The following is a 6,997-nucleotide window of genomic DNA, read 5'->3' on the forward strand; positions in this document are numbered from 1 at the left end:
CTAAGAATCATTAGACGCAAAGCGATACTTGCGGAGCGTGGGAGGCACCGTCCGCTGCGGTGGGTGCAGCAATTGGAGCAGCGTGCGGTGGCGCTTGATCCCGTTTTCCCGTTTGATCCCCGTGTGCTGGACGCACGCACTTTGTCCATCTGTTGCTTGAATGTACGCATAAATCGTTCAGATTCTCTGATCGACTAAGTATCAACCAGAGCATTGGTAAAGTGAGTGACATACCGTTAGTACAAAACTGTTCACAGTTCAGAGTCATGACTGTGGTGCGTTGTCGGTAACCAACACTTCAGGCAAATCTTCCAAGCAAAAAATAGATGACAAAGCCTGAACGGTCCTGCAAACCGATATTTACAAAACAATCCACAACAAAAAGCCAACGAGTGTTCCAAAAGCAAAGTCAATCTGCACTCGTTGGAACGATTGAGACTCTGGGTAAGCTGAAAATGTTTGCGGTGGGCCCGATAGATTTTCAGCACAAGCGTGACACTATGACGTCAACTGCTGAATGTGGGCCTTGATGACCGGACAGGTACAGTACCGACGCGCTAACTGTTTTGTGCGTAAAATTCCCAAATATCCTTGGTGGAGCAATCTCAACACATCTCTTTGCAATACTTTATGAATAAGAACACGCGATTGTGCGAGTCTGTTTGCAATAAAATCACACCGTGCTCGACAGAGAGGCTATGTTAAAAAAATGTTCAAATGTGTGTGAAATCTTATGGTACTTAACTGCTAAGATCATCAGTCCCTAAGCTTACACACTACTTAACCTAAATTATCCTAAAGACAAACACACACACCCATGCCCGAGGGAGGACTCGAACCTCCTTTGGGACCAGCCGCACAGTCCATGACTGCAGTGCCCAGACCGCTCGGCTAATCCCGCGCGGCAGAGAGGCTACGCCGACGAACAAAACAACGGCGCACAAATCAATTCTGAACGTTTTTACTGAACGAGGCCAAGCAGGACGGATGTAGCGTAGGTTCAAGTCAGGGTATGCTTCTGTGATCTGCGCAATTTTCCTATAGTGCACAGGAAAAGAGCGTAGAAGTTCAGTGTCCTTGCATCTGTAACAGTTCTGACACTAAATGTACTGGGTTTTCTCTTTTGGTGCTAGTCAATTGTCAGGATGAGCATTACTGAAAAGGGCATTTGATTCTAAAGCACTATGTCAGGGTGAAAACACTAAATAAATTAATTTTTCTCTCTTAACAACATGTGAGCAGGGTGGGTTCTTCCTTGGCTCGGGTATGAGGTAGAATGAAACAGCATTTTTACATAAGATAACTTTTATTGAAAGTTTCGTACAGCTGTATCTTACTGGATGTTCTGGTTAGGAGAGCGGCAGCTGTGTCGTTTGCGAAGCCTTCTGCTGCGGCAGCGGCGGCGGCGGCGTCTGATTACGTGTATCTCGTGTCGCCGTCTCGCCCAGCTGACTGGAGACGCGCAGCGCGAGGTGGCCCGTTTAATTATTGCGAGCGAAGTCGTGCATCGGATGGTGATACCTTGGATGTGGCGTCCCAGTGTTTCTCTTCTCTAAGCGGCCGCGTGTGTTGTGCGTCGGCCAGCGGAGCGGCACGGCGGGGGAAGGCCAGTGTCCCGGACTCGAACAACGGACTCGCGCTTGCCAGTCTTCGGCTGTCAGATCTTCATCCCAGCTCACAGGTGACTGCTGATGTGAGGCCGTCTCCTTCCCGTCCTCACGAGTCACCCGGATACGTAAAAATCAGACTTCAAATACATTTTAACTTCTGTCTTCTGGCGCCGCGGCTGCTGATTGCTATTCCATTACAGTGTCGGACTTGGTGCGTCTGTGCATGATGCAGTCTCTTCTTGCATGACGGTCTTCAGCATGGAAACTGACTGAAAACTACTGCTACGCTTCTTCACTTCTTCGTCTTCTTCGTCTCTCCTCTGTCGGGCCCACTGCGTCTCGCGTATTTATTCACTTCAGTTTACTGGAGGTGAACGACTTCACGGTCATTGGCTCTTCTGTCACGTTGAGAAGCTTCTCGAAGAATCTTCTTAACGTCGGTCATTGGCTCTTGGAATGTAGGCGAGGGCCTTTGCTCACATGCGACAACTGAGAAACACGTGAGCCGGTCGGGCGATGCCCTGACGGCTGAATCGACAGCGCCCGCTTATGTGGAACTTGCTGACTTCACAGTCATTGTCTCTTCTGTTCTGCTGTTCTGCCCGCTGTTTGCCAGTATGTAACTCTCTAAACTAAACCAAGTTTTTCATTTATATTCTAATTTCTAGTTCACTTTGATTTCACTAATTTATTTACTTAAGTACCACTCAACACATCGATAAGACAACAAAATGCACCAGTACCATCGAATGCAGAAGGCGAGATTGGGCGTCAGCATTTGCACGCCTCGACGTTGGCTAGTACAATATTTTGTGCTGATACTCGTGCCAGTAACAAAGCCCAACGTTGCAGCTTCTTAGCCGTCGTGGCGGAACAGGTTTGGACGGATGAAGCAGAGACTAAAGTGGCTATGGTCTCTACAACGTCCGACAAAACAGACAGTGGTAAAACTTTGTCACTGCATCGATAACAGCGAGCGCTTCCTTCTCGATTGCCGGCCGCTGTAGCCAAGTGGTTCTAGGCGCTTCAGTCTGGAACCATGCTGCTGCTACGGTCCCAGGTTCGATTCCCGCCTCGGGCATGGATGTGTGTGATGTCCCTAGGTTAGTTAGGTTTACGTAGTTCTAAGTCTAGGGGACTGATGACCTTAGATGTTAAGTCACATAGTGCTTAGAGCCATTTGAACCATTTGAATCTTCTGGATTTGGAATAGTTACATTGAGTTGTGGTCAGTAACTTGGAAGCAAAAGCAATCGGCCTCTCCTGTGAACCAAATCTGTGCGAGAGTTCAGCTCCGATTCTGTACGAAGAAGCGTCAATTGGCAAAACCTTAGGCTTAGCGGGATCGATATGGACAGTGCATCTGTCACTCAACAAGACATCTTTAAGTTTCTGGAATGGATCCCGACACTCTTCGGTCAAAACAGAAGACACATTGTTCCGGTACAAACGATGCAACGGAGCCGCGATTTAGGCTGTGTTGGGTATAAGCCGGATACAATACGTCAATTTTCCGAGAGCTGACTTCAATTCCGTCACGTTCCGCGGGGCAGGGAGGTTCCGGAGGCCATAAAACGTCATTGAAGGCGATGAACACCGTGACTATTAAGAACATGCCCTAAGTACTGAATTTCAGTCTGAAAACAGGTACATTTGTCCTGGCGGCATTTCAAACCTGCAGCTGAAAGTACTTGAAGAAGCGTACGATTGTTATTGATATGTTCCCCCGATGTCCGTTCTCACACCACAATATCGTTCAAGTAATTTGAACAGAAAGCAAATTTTGCAGTAAGCTACTCTAAGCAGCGTTGAACTGCCGCTTTGATAAGATTACTAAAGGAGAAGCCCATTGACTAGCCTAGATAGGAGCAGTAACACCATTGTCTTGCCATTCTTTAAGTTCACTTGCAACTCTGTCTCGAATTGCATGAGGGATGCGACGCTCCCGAAAAACTGAGGTTGCAGATTGTCCTTCATTGTAACGTGCGCCACAAAATTATTTGCTCTGCCAAATCCTTCAGAAAATAAATCTGGAACCTCCTCAATAATTGCGTGACACTGTCTTTTGGGTTGAAAACAGAAACAGAAAGTACATTGTCCTGAATACAAAGATCAAACAAATGAAAAGAATAACCCCTAATATTTTCGCAGTCTCATGAACGCAAAATTGATGTCACTGTTCTGTTGTGAAACTGGAAATTGCCAGGCAAACTACATGTACCAAACACCATAATGTCCTAACCATTATTCGCAATAAATTGCGTGCAAGACTGTCAGCTGTGGGTAGCCCAACTGTTGGTAAGTGACACCATTATGCAATGTTACAGAAGCGCCAATGCCTAACTGAAGTCGCACACAGCGTCTGGCAATGACTAAGTTCACAAACAGTTTGACAGTCGTTGCACAGCACGTGGCCGGGGTAAAGGCATAGCCTGAATTTGGTCATCGGTACCAGTAGGCGGTTTAGAAGAGACTACATTCACTGAGTGAAAAGATGCTCTGGGTTTACGAGAGCGAAAGTGGGACAGTTCTTTTTCTGTTGCAAGCACACAGACTGTACATGACCTGGCTTCCCACAAGCATAGCAAGTCGCGTTCCGTGAATGGCAATGTTGTCTTTTATGCATGAGAATGCACGGGGACATGATTTCACAGAGGACACGCGCGCTGACACTTGTTTACTGAGGCTGCGGCGTGGCGGCCTGTTTGCGCACGGCAGTCGGTCGCTGGGCAGTACCTGTTTTCACTTGGCGTTACATTGCAAATGGGAGCTACCTCAGAGTGTTCCATGGCACTGAAACGCCTAGTTAAATCCGCAGGACAGAACAGGTGGTTGTAATTGTGGAAAGGGGCCAAAAACAAGCGGCTGTCAGTTACACTCGAACACATAAAACTTTATTTAGTTGCCCAAACATTACAGCGCAAATTTCCGAGCGCAACTATCGACTGAATATGTCGCACTATCTTGTGGCTTAAGGGCACAACCTCTTTAATTTTTAAAACAGTGAAGGACCATGATTTAAAAACACAACTACAATGAATTTTCAAAAGGAAGAAGGCCCAAAGCTTTAACCAAAAAAAAAAAGAAAAAAAAATTAAAAGAGGCTGAAGACCCAAACAATGCAGGACTTGACAAGTAAGGAATTTTCAATTTTAAAACGGCTGATGGCCCATTATTTAAAACCCAACTAAAAGCATACAAGTTCAAACCATCGGCTATGAGCCGTTAAAATAAACAGTCAAACACCAATAAGAAAAGGCAGCACAGCCAGCGGCGCTCAGAAGTTTCCAGGGGTCGGTCTGCACTTCAAATATTAACGTTCGCTTGGGGGAGACAGGTAGTCGGCCCAACTATATCTGATCCGCCGGCAACCCAACCAAGAGACAGTCAACGGACCCACCGACAAGACAACTTGCTCTCCACCCGACCAGTACACAAGGAACTCCAAAACCAAAACGTAAAAGGCGTAGCCGCCCACAACCAAGTATGCATAAGCTTTCAAAACTACACACACGTGTTCGACAGCGACAACACTGTGAGGAAAGGACACTGCCTGAATTATACGTCAGCGGCCAGGGCAGGTAACCGGAACGCTAACCGCCGCAAGACAGAAAATTCCGCTGGTGCACTTGGACTTCAAATAACCAAAATACAGTTAAACTCCACCGGACGGTAGCCAAACTTTTGCCAACTCGAACACTCGCTGTTGCTCACGGGAACACCCCCAACAGCCAACCATGAAAACCAACGGCACAATGTGAACAGACTGGCCTCAGTAATTAAATCACCACTCAAGTTTGATGTTCAAAAATGGCTCTGAGCACTATGGGACTTAACATCTAAGGTCATCTGTCCCATAGAACTTAGAAATACTTAAACCTAACTAACCTAAGGACATCACACACATCCATGCCCGAGGTAGGATTCGAACCTGCGACCGTAGCAGCAGCGCGATCCGGACTGAAGCGCCTAGAACCGCTAGGCCACAAAGGCCGGCGACTTTGATGTCCTAGGTCGGTGAGCCGTGACTCTCGTAGCAATCGGAACAGCTCCCACACACTCTCGACACTGCGTAGAGACCGCCAGCGGGTCCGGCCCACTGCTCCGCGAGGAGAGTTCCTGGCTGATCCACACCAACCGACCGACTGCCACACATTAGGACGGAGACAGCACTAAAATAACTGAGCAGTCGACATCACAAGCTACACACAGTTTCACGAACACTTGCACGTAGGACTAGAGAATACTAACGGCAGCGACTGTGCGATAACAAGGACGAACCACGAGTCGGCACACGCAGGCATCCCATAAGCGATCGCCGGCCAACATAAACGTCGTCCGAGAAGATGGCCGACCGACGACCACCCAAGGTGGTCCGCACTCTGGCGATATGCATCGGCAACCGTTGGGAGAGTCATGGCTGTCTGCACCTCACTGCAGCCGCGCCCCGACTGAACTTCTACCGCATCCCAAGTCAAACACTGCCAGGTCCGAACTGCACTGCTAGCGCCTCCCAACACTGGCAGATCCGAACTAACTCCAAACACACGACAACCGGGAAGTGATAGCAGTCAGCTAAGACAATACGCCAGGGTTTATATCGATAGGCGCCACTGCTGCCGCTCACGGGCAAACAAGGCGGCAACTCCGTGACACCAGTAATTGAAATTAACATGAGAAGATGGTAGTACAGTAAAAACGGGACGTCCAATGAGATATGGCACGAACACGAGCCACGCATGGCTCAGGCACTTTCACGCGATTCCTGATGTTGTTTCAAAGCAGGATCAGAATGCCTGATAATTTGTTGATTCTTATTGTCTTGCACATTGTACTTAATGGTTTCACGAATTATTGCGTCACTATAGTGCTGTCCACAGCTACATTGAAAACGACACTGTCTTGTCAGTCCCTCAATTTCAGTGAACCACTGGCGGTATGTCTGTTCTGGCTTTGTTTACAATCGAAAGAACTTGTACCGAGGTGCAACTTGTACCTGATGCTCGTAATACTTAGTGAGGGCAGAAACGGAATCTGCAGAAACTACAATTCCAGACTACTAGTCGGGAATAACGTCTGAGCAAGTCGATAAACTGCTGGGCGCTGACAAGAAATAAGAAAGATTCTGAGTACCTTGCACTTGATGTGTGACACAATGGGCGTCGAACAGAGCGTAGTACTCGTTCCACTCCCCTTGCTGTGCATCGAATGCTCGGAGCGGTGGAATGCATGGAGGCAGTGCTGTGCATAAGGCTGGCTGTTTTGTCGGAATTGATGCATCAGCGGCTTCTGCATTAATGAGGTGCTGGACAGGTGTCATAAACTGCGATATTCGGTGCTTCTGAAATGGAATAAACTGCATTAGATCAAAGCCAGCAGCAGCTGGA

The sequence above is a fragment of the Schistocerca americana genome, chromosome 1 (assembly GCF_021461395.2).
Source record: "Schistocerca americana isolate TAMUIC-IGC-003095 chromosome 1, iqSchAmer2.1, whole genome shotgun sequence".
NCBI lineage: Eukaryota > Metazoa > Arthropoda > Insecta > Orthoptera > Acrididae > Schistocerca > Schistocerca americana.